The sequence below is a fragment of the Sus scrofa genome, chromosome 18 (assembly GCF_000003025.6).
Source record: "Sus scrofa isolate TJ Tabasco breed Duroc chromosome 18, Sscrofa11.1, whole genome shotgun sequence".
Lineage (NCBI taxonomy): Eukaryota > Metazoa > Chordata > Mammalia > Artiodactyla > Suidae > Sus > Sus scrofa.
In genome coordinates, this window is record NC_010460.4 from 30,776,718 (window position 1) to 30,802,579 (window position 25,862).

Below are 25,862 nucleotides of genomic sequence, written 5' to 3' on the forward strand. Positions count from 1 at the left end.
ATGTCAGTCCTCCAACTTTATTCTTCCCTTCAACTTTAATTTTCTGTATTGTGAACTAAACAATGCTTCTCAGATTTTTTTTCCCCCTCCTTAGGTAGAATAGGATGACTAAGTAGCTGGGGTTACTTAGCTGGGTGTTACCCACTTCCATTCTCCCTCATGAAAGTCTACAGCTGGCTGGTGTTAAGTATATTCCTTCCACCAGGTCAGGTAGGCTCAAACAAAGCCCCAGCTGGTTAGGATTTGGTTAAATGGTTTCTCCTGAGGGCAGACCTTGTTAAGCACAGAGTGCTCTGGCATCTTGCAAGATGGTTGCTTTTCCCTTACCCTGGTAAAAGTGTGAGAGAGTTTTTCCTCAGTTTTTCTTCAGATACTTTGAAATGTGGTCGAGTTACTAGATGTAAAACTCACAAAAGTATGGCGGGGTCCCTCCTTATGGGGGTCCCCCTGGAGTTTTTAACTCTCAGAGTTATCCTTTGTGAAATTCCAGCAATTCATTTGTTACAGTTCCGGCTTTCCTGCCCCAGTACTGATTTCCAGGAGATTTCAGCTTGTGAATTTCTTCTTTGGTAAGTTTGAGTCTCTATATCTATTTGTATGTCTCTTTAATTTCATAGCCAGTGGTTTGCCCTGTGATTTCACTTCTTATGTATCTTAGAAAAGTCGTTGGGTTTTTTGTTTGGTTTGGTTTTGTTTTGGTTCTATTGGCATTTTACTTATTGTTAGAATGGAGCAAAAACTTCCAACCTCCTTACATGAGGGATTGAAAACTGGGAATCCGTGCTCTATTGTTTTAAACTTAGCGGTTGATACACACGAGTTCATTGTATTATTATTTTATAATATTTTATAAACTTGAAAAAATAAGTTTATTTTATATGGTTTATAAACTCGGGATGTATGTTGTATATTTTACAATATTTCTTCAGTAGTAAATATTTATTGGGAGAATCTTTATTGCATAAAAATTGCAGTCATCAATGCATTTTAAATGGATTACAGTTACCATTTAATCATCAAACTTTTAGCCACATTTTACCTGACTTGCCCTTATAATGAAAAATGGGTCTCATTGATTACTTAGATTGTCATGTATCATTCTTCTTCTTATCACTCTGATTCAGCTCTTCAGTGGTAAAAAAAAACACGAGTCTACAAGTCACCTAATTGTAATTTTCCTGACTTTTAGGATTCTGTAAAACTTGGGAAATGGAAGTTGTCTTTTAAATTGGAAAATGAGTCATTTGGAAATGATTAAATACTTTAGGAACAATTTCCTTTGTATTCCTTTTAATAGTTACCCACCCCTCTCCCCAAAGAATGTGGTTATATTGAAGGGTCATTGTTCTTCTTCATCCCTCAAATCCTATGATAAAAACTTTCTAGCAAATCGGGTCCTTTGCTTCCTACCATGTGTGACCAGTAGCAAAATCCATTTTGTCTCTTCTGGTTAGAAAAAAAAAATGTGTGATTTGTATGTCTCTACTATACCATTTCTATAAAGTAGAATTTGATAATTTATCTTGAAGAATTCCATGCTGGTGAAATGAAATGAATTTTATATTACTAGGTGAAGTTTCTAACATTCGGCTATTTTTAGAGTTTTGTTTGGATGATTTATTTATTAGAAGACATGCTATTAAATTCCTTTTTCAGTTCCCTATGAATAAATAGCCCACAAGTGTCCTTAACTTACACATGATTTGGGTTGTGTGGGTTGGCATGCTTTTTCTCTGTGAACAAGGTGGCTTACATAGACCACATGAGAGAGTTCCTTGAAGTGCAGGCACACTTGCCAAGGTCCTGCTCCTTTGCCTCAGGCAATGTCAGTATCTTTCTTTAAAAACTATAGTCTCACAAAAAGCCAGCTGAAGCCTATTGCTACCTGCTTTAGCAAAGAGATCTTGCTCATGGGTTATGGGGATGGCAATTTCTCTGTGGTTCACGCCTGCAGATATCTTGGTCTTACAAAATCCCCCTACAGATGGTCTCCTGGCTGTCTCTTCTTTTCCCTCTGGTGTGTAACCTTTAGCCCCTTGGCAATAAGAAGGAAAATTTTGTGGAAATGTTCTTTTGGAGATATATTCTTATGCTTTCCAAGATCCCCAAATGCATTCAGGTTGATGATGGATTTCTGTGTGAAAAATAGAGCTTATTCTCAATGTCAAAGGGACTTGCATTGGCTGGGGCTTCCCATTTCTGTAGTAAAATCTCTCTCAGGGGACTTATTTTCTTCTTTCTCTCTCATGGTGCCTAGGCTTTTAACAGAGGGTCTAGCCTCTATGTGGTTTTGGTTATAAATATTTTCACAGAAAAGTTTCAATTAAGGGAATCAATGTGGAATGAATCTACTCCTATTTAGAAGAAAGGACATATTTGATGATAAAACACCAAAATGGGTTCTGTGTTCTCCTCCATCTATATTCTCCCCATTAGAGCTCATCTATCCTAATAACTTTAATTATCACATCTGCAAAAGTGTGTGTCCTTTTCTCCTACACTTTTTCCTGAACATGTTCTCTTCTCCTGAGGACTCTCTACAATTTATTGTATTATTACTTATGACTCTTCTTGGATGGTAGGTTTTCATCCTAAACTGTCTGTCTACAAATCCTAACTCATGGTCTCTCTCCCACCCACTTCCAATCAATTCTCACCCTACACCACAGTCAGTTGTACCGTTGTTTTTTTATCATTACAACTGTCCTTATGTCTTGTAAGTCCTTCCATTGAATTGTCTCTCTTATCTAGCCCTCCTTTCTTCTCACTCACAGGACCATAGTTTAAGCTTTCTCTGTCTCATTGGAAGTATCCTTATAGCTCTGCCAGTGAATTCCAAAGCCCCATTCCTTCTGGGCTCTGACCTAGTATTGGCAAAAGTGGAAGAGGCAGGTGATGTCGTCAGTTCAAGTCAGCAGGCAGAGGCATTCAGAGTCAGACTGCAAGAAAAGCACTAGAGAGAAAACTTGAATGATCATGTTATAAGACCATTTGCGGTATCCCCTATTTTATATCATCTGGTAGTTATAGCCATTCCAAGCTACTAGTAACAGTCAAAATAAAGAATTAAGTTCATTTTTCAAGACAGCCCTATTCCTGGTTGAGAAAAGAGCAGACTTGCAAGAATTGAATCATATTATTAGTAGATCTCTATTGCCCACTACATTAAGCCTAGACATTTTTTGCCATCAATTTATGGCTCTGGATAATCTAGCTCATCTAACATGTCCAAACCTGTTTCTTAAAACTTTTCAATATGTAGCTTCTACCAGGTCAAGTCAGTCTCCTTAATGTTCCACATGATAATCCAATTTTCATCTTTCTACCCGGTCATGCTGCTTTTCCCAGAATGCCCTGATTGTTATCCATCTAACTATTATCATATTTAATCTTCAGTGCTTAACTCCAGGGTCTTTTCTAATGAAACATTCTTCAATTATTATGTCCAATATTTATCTTTTTGTATCCCATTGTCTCTTCTGTGTTACATATTGAACACTGTTTTTTTTTTATTTTTTTTATTTTCCCACTGTACAGAAAGGGGGTCAGGTTATCCTTACATGTATACATTGCAATTACAGTTTTTCCCCCACCCTTTCTTCTGTTGCAACATGAGTATCTAGACATAGTTCTCAATGCTATTCAGCAGGATCTCCTTGTAAATCTATTCTAGGTTGTGTCTGATAAGCCCAAGCTCCCGATCCCTCCCACTCCCTCCCCCTCCCATCAGGCAGCCACAAGTCTCTTCTCCAAGTCCATGATTTTCTTTTCTGAGGAGATGTTCATTTGTGCTGGATATTAGATTTCAGTTATAAGTGATATCATATGGTATTTGCCTTTGTCTTTCTGGCTCATTTCACTCAGTATGAGAGTCTCTAGTTCCATCCATGTTGCTGCAAATGGCATGATGTCATCCTTTTTTACGGCTGAGTAGTATTCCATTGTGTATATATACCACCTCTTCCGAATCCAATCATCTGTCGATGGACATTTGGGTTGTTTCCATGTCCTGGCTATTGTGAATAGTGCTGCAATGAACATGCGGGTGCACGTGTCTCTTTTAAGTAGAGCTTTGTCCAGATAGATGCCCAAGAGTGGGATTGCAGGGTCATATGGAAGTTCTATGTATAGATTTCTAAGGTATCTCCAAACTGTTCTCCATAGTGGCTGTACCAGTTTACATTCCCACCAGCAGTGCAGGAGGGTTCCCTTTTCTCCACAGCCCCTCCAGCACTTATTATTTGTGGATTTATTAATAATGGCCATTCTGACTGGTGTGAGGTGGTATCTCATGGTAGTTTTGATTTGCATTTCTCTTATAATCAACGATGTTGAGCATTTTTTCATGTGTTTGTTGGCCATCTGTATATCTTCTTTGGAGAAATGTCTATTCAGGTCTTTTGCCCATTTTTCCATTGATTGATTGGTTTTTTGGCTGTTGAGTTGTATAAGTTGCTTATATATTCTAGAGATTAAGCCCTTGTCAGTTGCATCATTTGAAACTATTTTCTCCCATTCTGTAAGTTGTCTTTTTGTTTTCTTTTTGTTTTCCTTTGCTGTGCAAAAGCTTTTCAGTTTGATGAGGTCCCATGGGTTTATTTTTGCTCTAATTTCTATTGCTTTGGGAGACTGACCTGAGAAAATATTCATGATGTTGATGTCAGAGAGTGTTTTGCCTATGTTTTCTTCTAGGAGTTTGATGGTGTCCTGTCGTATATTGAAGTCTTTCAGCCATTTGGAGTTTATTTTTGTGCATGGTGTAAGGGTGTGAACACTGTTTTCATTCATTCATTCTGTGGATATTTGCTGAGAAGATTATACATGATTCTGAATCTATATAATCACAAACTCTGGTTCTCATGGAGCTAATCATTTCTTTAAGGAGGAAAAATATGTTCAACAAAAAGCATAGTGAAGTCAATTCTGCTTCTAGAGGTCATAGAACTATTTATAGAAATATTTGTCCAATAGCTAAATAGTCAAGAGTAAGCATCATTTTTCCAGGTACACAAGAGGAGTGAATTTATTCCACAAAGAGTGAACTTAGCATTTAAATATGTACTCTTATTTCTTCCTATCTTCAATTAGTACTTTTTAAATGACTAATAGTGAACAAGAAAGAACTGAGCAAACAGATGATAATCTCTGAGTGCTTTTTACGTACAAAAATATATGAAAGTAAACTCCGTGGCCTCTCATAGAAAACTACTACACAGAAAGGGAAATGGAGGACTGCTTTTAACTGACTTCATCAATAATTAAACTGATTAGCTAAGTTAGTCAAATTACACGTAGGCACAACCCAGAGAAGCCTGCTGGTCAGTAAAATTATGAATTACAAGTAATATGCTTCAGCAATCCCACTCCTGGGCATCCATCTGAAGAAAATCATAATTCAAAAAGATGCATGCATCCTAATGTTCACTGCAGCACTATTCACAATAGCCAAGACATGGAAACAGCCCAAATGTCCATTGACCAAGGAAAGAATAAAGAAGATGTGGTATGTAAATATAATGGAATGTTACTTAGCCATAAAAATGAAATAATGCCATTGGCAGCAACATGAAAAGACCTAGAGATTTCATACAAAGTGAAGTTAGTCAAATTGTGAAAGAGAAACATTATATGATATCACTTATCTGTAGAATATTAAAAAAAATGGATACAAATGAACTTATTTGTAGAATAGAAACAGACTCACATACTTTGAAAAAAAAAAAGCTTATGGTTACCGAGGGGCATAGGTTGGGAGAAGGGATGGACTGAGAGTTTGGGTTGGCAAATGCGCAATGCAATATATGGAGCAGTTGGCCAACTGGGACCTGTTGTACAGCACAGAGAACTCTACCCAATATTCTGTAATAATCTGTGTGGAAAAAGAATCTGAAAGAGAAGGGTTGTGTGTACATGTATAACTGAATCACTTTGTTGTACAGCAGAAATTATCACAATAGTGTAAATCAACTCTACTTCAATAAAAACGTTAAAAAATGAAAAAAAAAACAAGTAATAAAATTCTCAAATTAGTCATAACAATAAGGAGAAACTATTTATTGAATTTTAGAGTGTGTTTGGTCAGTCAGCGCAGCCTGAGGGAGGATGCTTTCCAGAGAGAGGGATAGGAGGCAGGAGGACTGGACACCCCCGCAAAGACGGTCATGGCGGAGGGCACATGTGGAAGGAGTGTGGGCAATATTTTCAATACAGTGGCTCCCTGTAACATCTAACCACTTCAGTAAAGTTACTAAGGTATAGCCTCTCATTAAGTTTCTGACAGAAAATGAAAAAGAGGCTAAGCTGCATATCTCTATGATGTCTCTTCAGGTGGAAACTAGACAACACTCTTGGATGCAGAAACATGTGGCCAAAGAAAGGCACTGGAAATAAGACTGGAGTAATGCATGAAAATTGTTGGAAAGGAGAGGCGCTATCATAGATCTAGGAAAGTTAGGACAATATTTCCAGATCTTGACAGATAGAGAGGTTACAGCTAAGTTATTTATAAGCAGACTTTGAATTATTGAAGCAACAATGAAAATGAGGAAGTTTTGCTTGGTATTCTTGTCAATTTTCTGTTTAAAATCCAGCGTACTGTGAACTCTACAGCATTTAAGCCAATGCTTGCTGCTGCTACTCTGATTGCTAAGAGGGCAAACATTTTATGATAAGTTTCAGAAGACTTCAAAATCATTTGAGAATCTTCCAGGAAGTCTGTCTAATGAATATTTCAAATAATAGGTTTTCAAAAATATACTATAAAATGTGTTTATATGTTTGGGGGGAATACTTGAAGCTCTCAAATGAGGGTAGAATGATCATTTAAGAACATTTCACTAACTGGGGGCTGGGGGGGTAGCATAGGCAACTACACCCCTGTGGAAAACCTCTGAATAATGATCTAGATGATGAATATAAATGCTGATTTTTTTTTCCCAAGCCCATTGTCTCCAAATATCTCAAAGATTTCACAAGGGCTATGTGGTGAAAGAAGGTGTGGGGGGGATGGTGAAAGAGGGAGAAAGGAAGATGAAAACACAGTCGAATTAAATGAGTTTCTACTAAATAATATACCTTGCCTTTAAATGGGGTGTTTGTTGTAAAATACATTATTTAAGATATGATACTTTAAAAAATGCAAACACTGACATTTCACTGTTATCTCATTTAGATTCTTGAAGGTAAATAAAATATGCTAAAGGCAGTCATGGTAGTTATTGGGCTCCAAACTAATAATTCTACCAAAGCAGATATAAACTCATTGGGAATCTGGAAACCAATAGAGAGGAGCTTCCACTTAACCCATGTCTGGAGAATCCATCCTCTATGGAGCCTGAAGAAAAAATGTGTATGACTGCACTGTATTTCCTATAACATTCTGTGATTTTTAAATATTAAGAAATAATTTGCTTTCAAAATCATTACATAACTATTGGTTAGTCATTAAAATGAATTGATGGACTCTGTAATATGTGCTGGACTGTGAAAATAAAATTCTCATTACTTTTAAACCTACATTCTAGTAGAGACATGTTAAAAAGTAAAAGAACAATAATGCTTTGCTACAGAGTGAGTGGTGCTATGAAGGTGCAATAAAGCAAGATGAGTGCATTCAGATTAGGAGACAGTCCTACTTCAGATAGTGTTCTCAGCAATAACCTCTCTGAGGAAGTGACACTTGAGTAGATATGCGATGAAGTGCAGGAATATTCTATACGATTACTCAAAGAAAGAACATTCAGAATTGAGGGAATAGCAAGTATAAAGACCCTGAGATATAAACAACCTTGCTTTGTTCAATGAACAGCCAGGAGATCTGCGTGGTTAGAGCATATAGAAAGTACATTAGGGAATTAGGTTGGAGATAAAGCCATAAAGGTAAAAGTATATATGGCCCTGTAAGCCAGGATGAGACCCCTTTACTTTATTAAAGTAAGAGGAATAAATTGGAGGGTTGAAAATGTGGGACATAACCTGATATACATTACAAGATCACCTTGATATCAATGTGTAGAAATGACTCTAAAGAGGTGAAAATGGAAACAATGAGAAGAGTTAGGGAGCTATTGAAACAATACAAATGGGAGATGACAGTGGCTTGGATTGAGATAGTAGCTGTGAAGTTGGTAAGAAAGGGTTAATTCCAGATAGATATTTGAAAGATGACAGTACCAGCAAATTGATACTATCATTCCTAACAGATAATTGTGAAAAAATAACATATCTGGATTTCCACTTCTCACCAAATGAAAAGAGACCAAATTTATCCTCCTGCAACTAGAGAATTGGAAAAAGTGGATAAGAGATCATTTTTCAAACTTGAGTAATAGGCAATTCATGAATGTGATCGGTAATGAAGAGAAAAATACAGTGAGCCTTCAATTTCACTGGAAGTAGTTTCTAGACAGCAGCTCAAAGAAGAAACCCAAAGTGCCCAAAGCCCAAGTCCAGATGTCCCACTCTATTGAGAGGTCAGAAGTTGAAGATCTGGGAGGACAAACAGCTAAAACGTGTAGGAGAGACTACTATTGAGGAGGGAGATATGCAGAAAGAGGGCTCTGGGTTGAACAGAGAGCTGTTCTTGGGCTTTAGGCTTCATGAATGTTTGTGCTCTGTTGATGGGAATGTACATTAGTGCAACCACAATGGACAAGAGTATAAGGATTCCTTGCAAAATGAGCAATAGAACTACCAAAAATTAAAAGCAAAAATAAACAAATGCAACCTAATCAACTTTAGAGCTTTGGCATAGCAAAGGGAACCACCAACAAAATGAAAACCCAACCTACAGAATGGGAGGAAATATTTGCAAAGGATATGAATGATAAGGGGTTAGTATCTAAAAATATACAAACTGCTCATACAACTCAATATCAAAAAAATAACAACCATTTCAATCAAAAAATGGACAGAAACCTGACATTTCTCCGAAGACATACAGATGGCCAACAGGCATATGAAACAATGCTCAACACTGCAAATTGGAGAAATGCAAATCAAAACCACAATGAAGTGTCACCTCAGATCAGTCAGAATGGCCATAATCAAAAAGTCTACAAATAAATGCTGGAGAGGGTGTGGAGAAACGGGAATCCTTCTACACTGTTGGTGGGAATGTAAATAGATGCATTCTCTGTAGAAAACAGTTCCTTAGAAAAAAACAAAAATAGAACTGTATCATATGAAGCAGAACCTATTCCTGGACATGTATCCAAAAAAGATGAAAACTCTAATACAAAAGATACATGCACCCCAATGTTCATAGCAGGACTATTTATGATAGCTAAGACATGGAAACAACCCATATGCCCATTTGATAATGTGCCCATTTGACAATTGGTCTATCAAATACAAATACATGAGAGGAACTACCTGAGGAAAGAACCAATGGAAGGGAGCTTGCAGAAAAATTCCAGAGGCTGAAACATGGATAAAAATAATTCATATTCCCACCAGCCTGATAGAAAAGATGCTGTAAAATAGGGAGTATTAGTTAAAATCCACAGAAGAATCGTTTCCTAGTTGTGGGGCTAAATTAGCCCAAGACTACACATCACTCTATATATGCCCTAATGCAATTTAAAAAGCAAGCCTTGAAAACATCCATCTGATTTCAAGGAATGTAATTCCATGCCTGAATAAAATCTGATTCTATGTAAGGGAATGTGGCAAGAGACAATTCACAATGTCTAACAAAAATGAGACAAATTACGCTAAATATACAAAGATATACAAAAATGTGATTCAGAACCAGATTAAAAAAATAATTCATAAAAAGTAAAGCATGAGGAGTTCCCTTTGTGGTTCAGTGGGTTAAGAACCTGACATAGGAGTTCCCATCATGGTGCAGTGGTTAACGAATCCGACTAGGAACCATGAGGTTGCAGGTTCGGTCCCTGCCCTTGCTCAGTGGGTTAAGGATCCGGCGTTGCCGTGAGCTGTGGTGTAGGTTGCAGACGCGGCTCGGATCCAGCATTGCTGTGGCTGTGGCTTAGGCCAGTGGCTACAGCTCTGATTTGACCCCTAGCCCGGGAACCTCCATATGCCGCGGGAGCGGCCCAAGAAATAGCAAAAAAAAGACCAAAAAAAAGGAAAAAAAGAACCTGACATAGTATCCACAAGAATGCGGGTTTGATCCATGGTCTCCCTCAGTGGGTTATGGATCCAGCATTGCCACAAGCTGCAATGAAGTTTACAGATGTGGCTTGGAGCCAGTGTTGCTGTGGCACAGGCTTCAGCTGCAGCTCAGATTCCACCTCTAGCCTGGTAACTTCCAAATGCAGCAAGTGCAGCCTTAAAAAAAATTAGAGCATGAAATAAGAGAAATAGAAAGTGCCAAAAAAAAAAAAAAAAAAAAAAAAAAGCCTTAAAGGAGCTACTATAAGCATTTTCTATTTGCTCCACTAGGTGAAGGAAAATATGTGCACATGAAGAGAGAAAGGAACTAAATGAAAAAGGCAAAAGTAGAACATCTTGAGATTTAAAAAGTATAATGTTTAAAATGAAAAACTTGCTGGATGACACTAAAAGTATATGAGAAACTGCAGAAGAGAAAATGAGTAAATTTGCAGACATAGTAATGTCAACAATCTAAAATGAAAGACAGACAAATGACTGAAAAAAATGTACAGAGCATCAGTATTCTGTGGGGCAATATTAAGTATCTATCATACTTGTAATTAGAGTTCCAGAAGGATGAGGCAGTAAAAGCAGAAAAATGCTTGAAGAAATAATGGCTAACCATGTTCCAAATTTGATGAAAAACTCAATTCACAGACCCCTACATGCAACAAATACCTAACAGAATAAGCCTGAGTAAAACTATGACAAGGTACATTAAAATCAAATTGCTGAAAACCAGTTATAGGTGAAAAATCTTACAAACAACCAGAAGAGGGAAAAGATGCCTATATTTAGAGGGAAAAAAAATTATAGCAGACTTTTTGCTAGAAAATATGCAGTAATTTCTAGCAAAAGGACAATAAAGGAAAACCTTTGAAGATCTGATTAAAAAAACAAAAAAAAAATCTGTCAATCAAGAAGTCTTAGGCCAGTACAAATACCATTCAAAATGAAGACAAAATAAAAATTTGCAGGAAAATAAACTGAGAGAATTCATGACATACAGATGTGCATTATAACAAAATAATAGTAATTCTTCAGAGAGGAGGAATTTGGTACCAGAAGGAAATTTTAATCTATACAGAGATAAAGAGTACCAGAAATGGTCAGTATATGATTAAATTAAAAATTATTTTTTAATTTATAATTTTTTGTTAAAATACAATTATTTAAAGCAAGATAATAGCAGTGTACGGTTGGTTTTATAGTATTTGACAACATGAATAAATCTCGAATCAAACTACGTGAAAGAGCCAGAAACAGTAGACTACATTCTGTATGACTCTGTTTATATGAAATACTAGAAGATGCAAAGCAAGAGTGAAGAAAACAGATCACCAGTGGCCAGGAGTGGGCATGGCATAGCAGATTGACTGCAAAGGAATGTAAGGGGAATTTAAGCATGATAAAAATCGTTTCTCTTAGGATTTTAGTGGTGGTTACTGATACAGGCCAATCTCAAATATACAGCAGGTTTGATTCTAGACTACCTTGGTAAGGCGAATATTGCAATTTTAGTTTCCCAGTGCATATAAAAGTTATGTTTAAGCTATTAAAGTGTTAATAGCTATTGCAGTCTACTAAGTGTGCAGTAGCATTGTCTTTTGCAAGTACACACCTTAATTGAAAAATACCTTGTTAAAAAATGCTATCATCTGCCTTCAGCATTTGTAGTAGTAACACCAAAGATCACTTATTGCTGATGATAATGATAGTGAAAATGTTTGAAATATTTTAAGAATTACCAAAATGTGACACAGAAATGAAGTAAGCAAATTTAAAAAAATGGTGCCAATAGACTCAACACAGGGTTACCCCAAGCCTCCATTTTGCTTAAAAAAAAAAAATACAGTATCTCTGAAGCAAAATAAAATGAGATATACCTGTAATCACAGATTAAATTATACACTTAAAGTTGGTGACTAACATTGCAAGTATGTATATGTCTGCAAAGCTGATTTTATAATGATATTTTAAAAAAGCAAGACTGTCAGTCTAAAAGGAAAATCATAATCAAATAACACTTTTCCACTTTTACATTTGAAAAAATGCTTGACAACTTTTATTTTGACTGACAATATTTTTTGACTGATGTCTAGTTTTTGGACTGATTTGACTGTTCTTCATTCAAATTAGTCAAACAGATTTGTAGATGTGGTCATGACCCTCATTCAGAATGATCTTTTCTTAATGTATGCCTGGGGTTGGTAAGCTATAAAAGGGCTACATGTAAATGAGGAATAGAGTTTAAAAAAACCTGATAGAGGGCACCAAAGCTAAAACAGAAAGCTAATTTCCATCTCTTTTCTTCATTCTGATTCAGTTTCTAAGGCTAGTAACAGACTTTCCTGAGAGTCTGTAATGCCAACATATCCTTAATTCCTTAGGATCCAGCTCTTCTATTTCACTCTACCCATAAAAGTTGGAACTATCTGATTCATTAATGTTTCCTGTGTTATTAGAATTATACATAGTAAATTTAATCCTCACTCATATAAGAATATTTATCATGCTTCAAAAAATACTGATTACCACTGTTTGAGTCAATAAAAGAAATCCAAGGGTCTACTTTTTATTAGGCAAATAAAAATACAGATATTGTCAGAATTATGTTTATTTCTACCTGTCATATGAAGAGGAACTTAATTGGATTTTAGACAGAGGACCTGATGTAAAACAATAAATTGCCTGATTATCTTTTTAATTACATCCAGTTGCATTTCTAAATATATTTTAAAAATATTACCTTACTTCTCAACAACAAATATTGTCACTATTTTATTTTTTCAAAATAGTTCATTAATTCACAAATTGATTCAGATGGAAAATATTCCTAAGATAACCACATTAAATCTTATCAAAAGAACCTAATACTAATGAAAATTCCAAAAATTGAAAGATCTAAATTCTATAATGCTCACTGTAAAATCTAACTTCACTACTTCTCAGAGAAAACAGAAGGAAAGATATCTAAATCTAAACAATGATACACATTTTCCTGCCAAATTATTAAATGTATATAAGCAAATATATACTTTTTATTCAAATAATATCCTAATATTCTTATCAGAAATTTTTCTTTGCTTGAATATTCTCATAATAGTAGAAATTTAAAAACATAATAGCTAAATTTTCATTAGGATAGAATAAAAAATAGTATGCTTTCTAAAAATAACTTCAGGAAATATCATTAGCTGTGAATATTATCATTATTTAATAATTTTGGGATATTTATGTATTTTTTAATTTAATTGATACACAGTTGTTTTAATGGAAAGCTTCAACAATATAATATTGTACTGGGATGTAGTATAATATCCCAGAATTATTTCATAACAAATATGTAATTGGTTTTTTTTAAGTATTGACCTAATAACCAAGAATTCTCAAGGAGAAATCAGACCCTACTCTGAATTAGCCTAGATTAGACCTTGACAATTTTTAGCCTTGCTGTAGGACTGTTCAATAACAGGTTTAGAGAAGAGCAATTGCTTAACTTGATACCACACTTAGAAGATGCATTTTTATAGAGAATATTATATCTTTCAAATAATAGTTAACAGAATATAAGTGTCCAGGGACACACTGTAACCACCTCCAGGGGAGGAGTCCCGCCAACCATGTGGAAGAGAGCAAATAGCATAACAATGTCTGCCCCCAGAAGCAGGAGTCCCAGCATGGTTTCTAGGTTTGGGGATCATTAAGAAACATGACACAGTCTTTGGAAGGAACAATGCTTTATTCCCACAAAGAGACAGAACGAGATCACCTTCAATAGTGAGCATGACTCTCTCATGGCCAGTGGGTTTTTCCCTGAAACCCTGATAGTAGGGAAATGGTCTACACATAGCTGTTTTGGTTTATAGACAGAGGACCCCATTCCTTCTCCACTGGAAAGAGATACAACAGTGGGGTTGACCGGTTGTCTTATGTCACACATGATTTGCAGAACAAGTTTGGAACAGAGAGATTCCCAACCAAAAAGATATGCCTGTCACATGTGTGAGGGCTCCTTACCTCTTTGTAAGGAAACATTCTGGGTCCAAGGCACATTTTGCTATATAACTGCGGGACTCTCAAGATGGCATCCTTGTGACTGCCCTTCTCAACAGTAAGTTGAGAAACCATGGAACAAAGGTCAGCAGATGCCTCCCCTCAGACCCTGACCTATGGCCACTTTTGTAAATAAACGTTTATTGGAACACAGCCATACTCCTTCCTTTCCATAATCATCTGTGGCTGTATTCATGGTATAATGGAGACATGCAGCTGCAACAGAGACCATCTGGGACTGTATAGAAAAGATTTGCTGACCCCTGCAGTAGAACACCACCAACTTCATAAGAATGTGATTTGTGCGCATAACGTTGCCATCAGAGATCAAAGCAACTGCATATGTGTTTGTTAACAAATATTCTTTAGTTGTAATGCATATTACAAGAAAGCAAACCAGAAGTATACAAAAAACAATTGGAATTTCTGAATCCTGAGACAATAATTAAAGTAATTGCAGAATGTGTCTCTTGGAGAATGTTAAAAATCTAGCAGAAAAAAAAAAAATCTCTTCTCTTTTACTTGAAGGCAGGAGACTAGGCTAGTTGGCCTCTTAAAGACCCTTCCAGTTTTGAGTCAGTGATTCTCAGCATGGACGAGGAGTTTTGCTTTTAGTCCAGTCAAATATGTTTCTGCTAACCCCAGAAAACGCTTCTAAATGTACAACCGCTGACATTCTTAAAAGTAAACACAGTGTCTTTTCTTCTGGAAGATGCAATTGTTCAAATAATGACACTTCCTCTGACATTGACAGTGGCGAGTGGAGTAGAATGTCAGACTAAGATGAGAGACTATGTTCTAGTGAAAAATTGGATCAAGAATCCCCTGACACCACATCAGCATTTAACAGGCCAGACTCACCTGCCATTCTAGTGCACGCTAAAGGACAGGCATAGAATCAATGAAACAATCGCTAAACAGGATTCATTTTTTTTCTTTTTGTATTTAATACCAATAGTCAAAATGTTGGTTCTTCTATAATGGCAGCTACCAAACAAAAGGAAAAACATTCCAAGGCCTAAGAAAAGGAGGAAATGCATATCTTGAAACTAGAAAAAAATTTCTTCCCCAAATGCTTCCAGGATCACAGTCTACTTTTTCCCCTCATTTTTTATTCCTTTGGTGACATTCAAGTCCTAGAAAATGTTTTTGAAAGCAATTATATTTCTAAAGCAAGTTTTCCCAAACTCCCATAGCTTAACTTTTCAGCTTAAAATACCATGTTTTAAAAGGTGTTGGCATTCAGTTTTACCTAACAAATAACTGGGTCTTGGAAAAGAAAAAAAAAAAAATCTGACAATTTAAAAAGAAAAAAGTGTGTGTGTGTGGTGTGTGTGTGTGTCTGTAGGGGACTGCTTATTTCGCTTTGAATCAGTGGCTTATTTGAACAAATTTTTTAAAAATTTATGTGGATTACAGATTTTATTTTTCACATTAAATATAAAATGCTAAGTAAAGCTAGTTCTTTTGAAACTATTCATTTGAATATCAAACCCATCCATACCAGGTAGATGTATATCAGTTTTCGTTTTTCTAATTGTTAAGTGCAGATTATGGGCACATTCATATTCTTGCCTAAATATATATGAATGGCATTTATAAGAATGGGAAATTCCTAAGACAAAATAAAAATGTGAAATAAAGCTGTAATTTTTTTTCTTAAGGTATCTTTCTCCTCTAGCTTGGATAATATATAAGGAACCGGATGCTCTCCTGCCATAAATAACTATAAAATAAATATTAAACAGTTCTTGTCAGTAACTGAACACAAGGCTATGCAGGACTGTTAACTATGAAAGAAGAGACACAAATGAGATGATGTCTGTGAATATCCTAACTTTTCTCCTGGAGATGTTTTCTAGATCTGGATGTAGAGAAGGCAATGAAAAACAGAGCATGGTAACCTTACTGAGTTGAAGAGACAAAGATTTGAACTTGTCGGGTTTGAAGTGATTAGAATTTTTTGAGTATAATTATCAAAGGACAAAAAATAGCAAAACTACTCCAAAAAATCTGTGGTGGGGTATATTTAAGTCTTCATATGAATACTGATAGACTTATTTGTCCAGAGGGTACACAGGACCAGTCAAGTGGGGAACAGCTGGTTATGAGCTAAAAACCAAACAATGCCTAGGAAACATAGGACTGGGAGCTATTCAAGTTCTTAGCCAGCAATATGAAGAATTCTTAAATACTCATGGCATTTAATAAAATTCCCATTAAGGAATGATTTAGTAGTAAACAAACCATAGAGGAAATCTTATTCTAGACTCATTTTATGAAGCTTCAACACAAGAAATAACCAAGATGGATTCCTGTCATGGCATAGCAGAAACAAATCCAACTAGGAGCCATGAGGTTACAAGTTCGACCCCTGGCATTGCTCAGTAGGTTAAGGATCCGGCGTTGCCATGAGCTGTGGTGTAGGTCGCAGATGTGGCTTGGATCTGGCGTTGCTGTGGCTGTGGTGTAGGCTGGAGGCAACAGCTCCGACTAGACCCCTAGCCTGGGAACCTCCCTGTGCCACAGGTGCAGCCCTAAAAAGACGAAAAAGAAAAAAGAAATGACCAAGCTGATCTACAAGTAACTTGACTTCATACCAAAATGATATGCAGCTCTTGAGAGGAAGTCAACAAAATTAAGATACTCGAAACAGCATCCACAATGCATGCTAATCCAAGTCTACTTGATTGGAGAACAAGGAAAAAACGCAGTGCAAAGACAGCTTTTTCAACAAATTATTCTAAACCAACACCCACATGACAAAAAAATAAAAAAATAAAAAAATAAAAGAATCTAGAGATAGAATTTACAGCCTTGACAAAAATTAACTAGAATGGATCACATACCTAAAAATGTCAAATTCAAAACTATAAAACTCAAAAAATAACACAAGAGGAAACTTGTGTTTAGCGATGACTTTTAGATACAGGACCAAAGGCATGTTCCATGAAAGAAATACTTGATAAACAGGACTTCATTAAAATCAAAAATTTATGCTCTGTGAATAACAAATGAAAGAGAACGAGAACACAAGCCACTGACTGGGAGAAAATATTTGCAAAAGACACAGCTCATAAAGAACGGTTATCCAAAATATATATATATCTCCCTCATAAAACTCAATAGTAAGAAGGCAAACAATCTGATTAAAAATGAGGGAAAGACCTGACAGGAACCTTACAGATAAGATATGCAGAAGACAATCACACAAGAAGATGCTCCACATTATACGTCATCAAGAAATATAAATTAAAATGACATACTAATGCACACTTATTGGAATGTGTGTAACATTGACAACACATATGCTGGCAACCGTGTGGAACAATGGGAGCTCTCATTTCTGGTGGAAATGCAAATGGTAAAATTACTTTGTTTTTAAATTATTTTTTATTATTGTTATTTCCCCAATACAATTTTTCTCCTACTGTACAACATAGTGATCCCATTACACATACATATATACATTATTTTTTCTCCCATTATCATGCTCCGTCATAAGTGACTAGACATAGTTCTCAGCAGGATCTCATTGCTAATCCACTCCAAAAGCAATACTTTGCATCCACTAACCCCAAGCTCCCAATCCATCACACTCCCTCCCCCTCCCCCTTGGCAATCACAAGTCTATTCTCCAAGTCCATAATTTTCCATGATTTTTTCTGTTAAAAGTTTCATTTGTGCTGTGTATTAGACTCCAGATATAAGTGATATTATATGTTTTTTTTTTTCTTTTGCTTTCTGACTTACCTCACTCAGTATGGGAATCTCTAGTTCCATCCATGTTGCTGCAAATGGCCTTATTCTTTTTTATGGCTGAGTAGTATTCCATTGGGTATATATACCACATCTTCCTAGTCCAATCATCTGTCGATGGACATTTGGGTTGTTTCCATGTCTTGGCTATTGTGAATAGTGCTGCAATGACCATGCGGGTACATGTGTCTTTTTTAAGGAAAGTTTTATCTGGATATATGCCCAAGAATGGGATTGCTGGATCATATGGTAGTTTGATGTATAGTTTTCTAAGGTACCTCCATAGTGTTCTCCATAGTGGTTGTACCAGCTTAAGTTCCCACCAACAGTGCAGGAGGGTCCCCTTTTCTCCACACCCCCTCCAGCATTTGTTGTTTGTGGACTTATTAATGACGGTCATTCTGACTGGTGTGAGGTAGTATCTCATGGTAGTTTTGACTTGAATTTTTCTAATAATCAGGGATATTGAGCATTTTTTCATGTGCTTGTTGGCTATCTGTATATTGTCCTTGGAGAATTTTCTATTCAGGTCTTTCGCCCATTTTTCCATTGTGTTGTTGGGTTTTTTGTGGTTGAGTTTTATAAGTTGCTTGCATATTTTAGAGATTAAGCCCTTGTCAGTTGCATCATTTGAAACTATTTTCTCCCATTCTGTAAGTTGTCTTTTTGTTTTATTTATTCCGTTGCTGTGAAAAAGCTTGTGAGTTTGATTAGGTCTCATTGGTTTATTTTGCCTTTATTTCTATTGCTTTGGGAGACTGAGCTTAGCAAACATTTGTAAGGTTGATGTCGGGGAATGTTTTGCCTGTGTTCTCTTCCAGGAGTTTGATGGTGTCTTTTGTTATATTTAAGTCTTTCAGCCATTTTGAGTTTATTTTCACGCATGTTGTGAGGGTGTGTTCTACTTTCATTGAATTGCATGCAGTTGTCCAGGTTTCCTAGCAATTATTGCTGAAAAGACTATCTTTTCCCCATTTTATGTTTTTTCCTCCTTTTTTCAAAGATTAATTGACAATAGATGTCTGGGTTTTTTTCTGCATTCTCTATTCTGTTCCATTGGTTTGGAAGACATTTGTTAGTTTCTTAGAAACTAAACACATCCATACCTTTTGATCCTTCAATCCTGCACATTGGTATTTATCTAAAGGTGTTGAAAATTATGTCCACACAAAACTCTGCACATAGATAGCTATAATAGCTTTATTCTTAATTGTCAAACCTTGAAAACAATCAAGATGTCCTTCAGTAGGTGATGGATAAACTGTGGAACATCCAGACCATGGAATATTATTCAATGCCCAAAAAATGAGCTATAAAGCCATGAAAAGACATGAAGTATTCTTAATTAGCATATTACTAATTATGAGATGACAATCTGAAAAGGCTACCTTCTTTTTTGTTTATTAAAGTATAATTGGTTTACAATATTGTGTCATTTTCTGTTGTACAGCAAAGCGACCCAGCAATACATATATATATACAATCTTTATCTCATATTATATTCCATCATTTTCTATCACAAGAGATTGGACATAGTTTCCTGTGCTATACAGTAGGACCTCATTGCTTATCCATTCTAAATGTAATAGTTGGCACCTACTAACCCCAAACTCCCAGTCCATCCCATTCCCTTCCCCCTCTCTCTTGGCAACCACAAGTCTCTTCTCCATGTCTGTGAGTCTGTTTCTGTTCTATAAATATGTCCATTTGTGCAATATTTTATTTATATTCCACATATAAGTGATATCATATAGTATGTTTCTTTCTCATTCTGACTTCACTTAGTTTGAGAATATCTAGTTGCATCTATGATGCTACAAATGACATTACTTTTCCTTTTTATGCCTGAGTAGTACTCCATTGTGTATATGTACATCTTCTTAATCCATTCATCCATAGTTGGACATTTAGGTGATTTCTATATCTTGGCTATCGTGAATAGTGCTGCATTGAACATTGAATGTATATTTACAAATTAGGGTTTTCTCCAGATAGATGCTTAGTAGTAGGATTGCTGAATCGTGTGTTAATTTTGTATTTAATTTTCTAAGAAACCTCCGTAATGTTTTCTCTAGTGGTTGTACCAATTTACATTCTCATCAACAGTTTTTGAGGGTTCCTTTGAAAAGTCTACCTTCTATATGATTCCAACTATGTGACAGTCTAGAAGTGGTAACACTATGGAGATAGTAAAAAGATCAATGGCTGCCAGTGTTTGAGGGGAAGGATGGATGAGTAGGTTGTATACAGAGGATTTTTACAGCAGTAAACCTAGTATGTATGATACTAGAAGGGTAGATATATATCATTATGTGTTTATCCATACCCAAAGAATGTACAGCACTAAGAATGAATCTGATGTAAACCATGGACTTTGAGTAATAATGATTTGTCATGTAGGCTCATCAATTGTAACAAATGTATTACTCTGTCGGGAGATGATAATGGGAGAAATTATGCATGAGTTGGCACAGGGTATAAATGGAAAATCGCTGTATTTTCCCCCTCAATTTTTCTGTGAACCTAAACTTCTCAAAAAAAATAAGGTCTATTATATTTCTGAAACAACAAACAAAAGTCAGGCAATTTTCAAATTTGATGAAAATTAAAACTTGAGAGACCCTCAAAGCCAACTGATTCCCAAAATGGAAAGACATAAAGAAAACCATAAGAAGGTATACCTTAATCATGTTGCTGAAAACCAATGATAAGGACAAAATAATTTTTTAAAACAGAATAAAAAAACATAATACTTGCAGAGCAACAAAGGCAAGAGTAAGAGCTGGCTTCTCATCAGAAGCAGTGCAAAATGAAGGACAATGTGATTATGTCTTTAAAGTTCTGAAAAACAGCAACCAAAAAATCTTGTGAATCTGAAGTTTTTTATGCAGTAAAATTTTCATCAAAAATGAAATTGAAATAAAGACATTTTGGCACAAACAAAATGAAGAAAACATCACCAGAAAAACTGTGCTATAAGACATATTAAAAGGAAATTCTTAAGGCTAAGGAAAAATTCTACCAAACAGAAACTCAAATGTATTTTTTTGAAAAAAAAAAGTTTATGTAAATAAATTGAAAACACATTTTATCATTTTTGTTTATTTATAAAATAATCCACAATTTCAAAAAAACTGACAAAGCATTTGGAAGTCATAATTCATATGGAAATATAAAAATACAGTAATAAAAGTATAAATGACAGAAGTAGAGTAAATGAAAAGGTATATTGCTACATAAGAGTCTTAGGGCAATATTACTTAGAAGCAGACTGTGATCAATTAAAGACAAATGTTAATATTCTAGAGCAACTTCAACAATGACAAAAAATAAATAAAACCAATAAGCCAACTGAGATAAAATAAATATTGTAATATACTCAATCTAAAGGAAAACAGAAAAAATGAATGGAACAGAGAGTAGGTGAAAGAAAACAGGAGAGACAAATAGAAAACTAATAACCAAGTGGGTAAATTAAATTCCAATAAAAAATAAATTAGATTAACTGTACATATATATTACTCTCATCAAAGAGAAGTAATTGCCTTACCAGATAAAGACTCAACAATATGTTTTATACAAAAATAAGAATTAAATATAAAAACATAAGTAATTTAAAAGTAAAAGGATAAAAAAGATATATCATGTAAATACTGTATAAAAATACTAGAGTGGCTATATTGATATTAGACAATTTTGACTTCAGGGCAAGGAATATTTTCAGAAATAAAAAGATCTTGCACATGACTAAAGTGTCAGTTCACCAAGAAGATATTTTAATGCAAAATAAGCATGTACCTCACAATCAAGCTTTACAATCTATAAGTCAAAAATGACCAGACTGAAAGCTGACACAAATTCAAAATTCGAGTGGCATTTTCAATGCTACTTGTTGATTGAGTAAATAAGACAGCAAATGGAAAAATCAATAAGAATCTAGCAAATTTGAAGAACACTAGCAATCAAATTGGGCTAATTGACATTTATAGTAAAAATCCACTGAACAATGGAAAAATGCACATCCTTTTCAAGTGTATATCATTCATTCACCGAGATAGACAAAATACTGATGGTTTTGTAAGATGACAAATAGATTCTTGGATAAGAGTAGAATTAAATTAGAAACCAATAATGAAAGATATCTAGAAAATGTTTTAAAACTTTGAAATATAAACAATATGCTTCTAAATATTCACAAAAGCCAAGACATGGAAACAATCCAGATGTCCATTGACAGACAATTGGATTAGGAAGGTGTGGTATATATACACAATGAAATACTACTCAGCCATCAAAAAGAACAAAATAAGGCCATTTTCAGCAACATGGATGGAACTAGAGACTCTCATACTGAGTGAAGTAAATCAGAAAGAGAAAGACAAATACCATATGATATCACTTATATCTGGAATCTAATATATAGCACAAATGAACAGTTCCACAGAAAAGAAAATTATGGACTTGGAGAATAGACTTGTGATTGCCGAGGGGGAGGGGGAGGAAGTGGGATGGATTGGGAGCTTGGGGTTAGTGGATACAAAGTATTGCTTTTGGAGTGGATTAGCAATGAGCTCCTGCTCTGTAGCACTGAGCACTGTGTCTAGTCACTTACGATGGAGCACGATAATGGGAGAAAAAAGAATGTATACATGTATGTGTAACTGGGTCACCATGCTGTATAGCAGAAAAAAAAATTATATTGGGGAAATAACAGTAAAAAAATTTAAAAAATAGCACATGGGTCAAAGGAGGAATCATAAAGTCATTTAGAAAACATTTGAAATTAAATGAAAATGAGACATTAAAATATTTGTGGGATTCAGTTGAGGCAGTACATACATATATATATTATATATATAATTTATAGCTTTAAATACTTACGTTAGATGAAATCTCAAACTCTTAGCTTCCACTATGGGAAACCAAGGGAAAAAGTACAAATTAAAAACCAAATGAGTAAGGTGAAAATAATAAAGATAAGAGCAGAGGTCAATGAAAGAAAAAATAGTCAAAAAATCAGAAAAGAAATAATAAAATCCAAAGCTTGTTTCTTTTTTTTCTTTTTTTTTGTCTTTTTGCCGTTTCTTGGGCTGCTCCCACGGCATATAGAGGTTCCCAGGCTAGGGATCGAATTGGAGCTGCAGCTGCTGGCCTGCGTCAGAGCCACAGCAACACAGGATCCGAGCCGTGTCTGAGACCTACACCACAGGTCACAGCAATGCCCGATCGTTAACCCACTAAGCAAGGCCAGGGATCGACCCCGCAACCTCATGGTTCCTAGTCAGATTTGTTAACCACTGCGCCACGACGGGAACTCCCCAAAGCTTGTTTCTTAAAATAATTAATAATATTGATAACATCTTGTGGGAATGATTAATATAAAAAGAAATAACCATATACAAATTAGCAATATCAAGCATAATTACAGCGTCTTCAGACATTTAAAGAAAAAGGGATTATTGCCAACGACTTACTTGTAAGGAATGCACAAATCCCTTGAAAGTCACAAAATAACAAAACTGAAATGAAAATATAATACTTCAGAAAAATGAAATTGCCTTACAGCTATTAAAGAAGTTGAAATTGTAATTAAAAGCCTTCCATAATGTAAGTTCTGGCACCATGTGTGTTCACTGGTGAATTTTATTCTTTAAAAGTAATAACGAATAAAAATCTTTTATAAACTATTTCAGAAAACAGAAATAGAAGAAAGACTTCCTAATTGTTTGAGGCTAGTGTTATTCTGATATCAAAATGATACAAAGAAATGACAAAGACAATCACAGAGCAATAAAATTCATGAACATAGACACATAAGTACTCAAACAAATTATCAAAAAAATCATATATGCAAGCTATAAAAAATACATAAGGACCAAATGGAAACCCAGGAATCTGATAGGCTTAGTATTCAAAAGTTGAACAATATTACTCTCCATAATGAAAAAAATAAAGGAATTCTTAGAATCTCACAAGATAAAAAAAAAATGACAAAATGCTACACCCATTTATAATAAAACTCTTAGCAAACCAGGAATAAATAAACATTCTTAAAATTTGAAAGACAGCTGAAAAACAAAGACTGCAGCTAGATTAGAATTAATGGTGATAAATACTTTTTCTTTAAGCATTTGAACAAGGTAAGAATGGTTACTCCCAGCACTTCCATTCAATAATGTATTGCATGACATAGCCAGGGAAATAAGGAAAATAAAGAAAAAATAGGTTGAAAGAAATAATAAAATAGTCTTTATTTATAGAACACAAGATCATACATGTAAAAAAATCTACATAAAAGCTATCAGAACTAATAAGGGAATTTAGCAAGGTGACAAGACAATATGCATAATATACAAAAAATCAATAGTTCAGTGTACATAAATCAATTGCATTTGTACATTCAAGCCATGAACATTTAGAGAATGAAAATAAAAGCATAAAAACTAAAATTCATTCCTAAGAATAAGTTTTTAAAAATATGTGCAAGTCAGTTCTCCCCCAAATCATCCATAGATTTCATGCACCTCCATAAAAATACCAAGAGGCTTTTCCAGTACATTGGCAATCCAATTCTAAAGTTTATATGAAAGTTTACACACGCTTCCTGTTATAAAATGAATAAGTCATGAGGATGTAGTGTGTAACATGGTGGATATAGTTAAAAAAAATTCTGTCACTGTATATAATGATGAGTTTTGACTAGAATTATTGTGATCATTTTGCAATGTATAGAAATACTGAGTCACACTGTACATCTGAAACTAATATAATGTATGTCAATTATGCCCCAATTAAAAAAATCCTCACAGTTGCCGTGAACTGTGGTGTAGGCTCGGATCCCGCGTTGCTGTGGCTCTGGCGTAGGCTGGCAGCTAAAGCTCCGATTAGACCCCTGGCCTGGGAACCTCCATATGCCGCTGGAGCGGCCCAAGAAATAGCAAAAAGACCAAAAAAAAAAAAAAAAAAAAAAAAAAAAACCTCACAAATTGAAAATAAAAAGTCAAAATTTTAAGTTTATATAGAAATACAAAAGGTATATAATATCCAAAACAATTTTGAAAAACAAAAAATTCATAAATATTGAAAAGCTAAAATTAAAATGTCTGGCAGTAATTGGAGTTGATAAGGATATGTTGTATTGGGAGCTCTCCTCCATCACTAACAAGAATTTAAGATGAGGAATTCAGCTGATGTCACAGCAAGTTAAAGAATCTGGCATTGTCATTATCGCAGCACAGGTTCGATCCCTGGCCTGGGAGCTTTTGCATTCCACAGTTTCAGCCAAAAAAAAAAAAAAAAAAAAAAAAGAAAAGAAAAGAGAAAGAATGTAAGATGGTACTTAAGAGAATTGTTCAGCTGTCTTATAAAATTGAGCATAAATTAAAAATATGGCTCATCAATTCCACTCCAATTTAGCTATGCTAGAGAAATAAAAACATATTTCCACACAAAAACTTGTACACACCCATGTTTATAAAAAGCTTATTCAAACAAAAGGGTGGTGAAACTTCAAGTTCTGAGAGACGAATGTATAAACATATAATGGATATTCTTTCAATGAAATTCTACTCTACCAAAAACATGCATTAATCTGAAAAATATACTGAACTAATGAATCTAAACACAAAATATCTATTCTGGATAAAGATATTTATATGAAATTTGATAATGAATACATATCATCTATAATGAAAAAAAATTATCTGTGATTGTCTGCACTCTGGAGTGATGCACAAGAATTCACTTCAATGGTGCACAAGGGATTTCTTTTGGAGATTCAACGGTCCTGAATCTAAGGACATACATTTGTCTAAACTCATTGAATTGGGTATTGATGGTATAATTTATTGTAAATAAATTTTACCTAAAACTTTTAATTGAAAAAGTAAAAAAAAAAAGAATGAGACATCAAACTGGAGATATTCTTA

At 34.9% G+C, this 25,862-nt stretch overlaps 1 long non-coding RNA gene across 1 annotated transcript in view; it reads left to right on the forward strand.

The window, feature by feature from the left end:
* The window catches only part of LOC106506806, a 285,072-nt gene continuing 259,509 nt past the window's right edge, over nucleotides 300-25,862 (forward strand). Inside the window, exon 1 of the long non-coding RNA XR_001302370.2 lies at nucleotides 300-569. This is a non-coding gene — a long non-coding RNA (uncharacterized LOC106506806). The remainder of the gene's footprint in view (nucleotides 570-25,862) is intronic.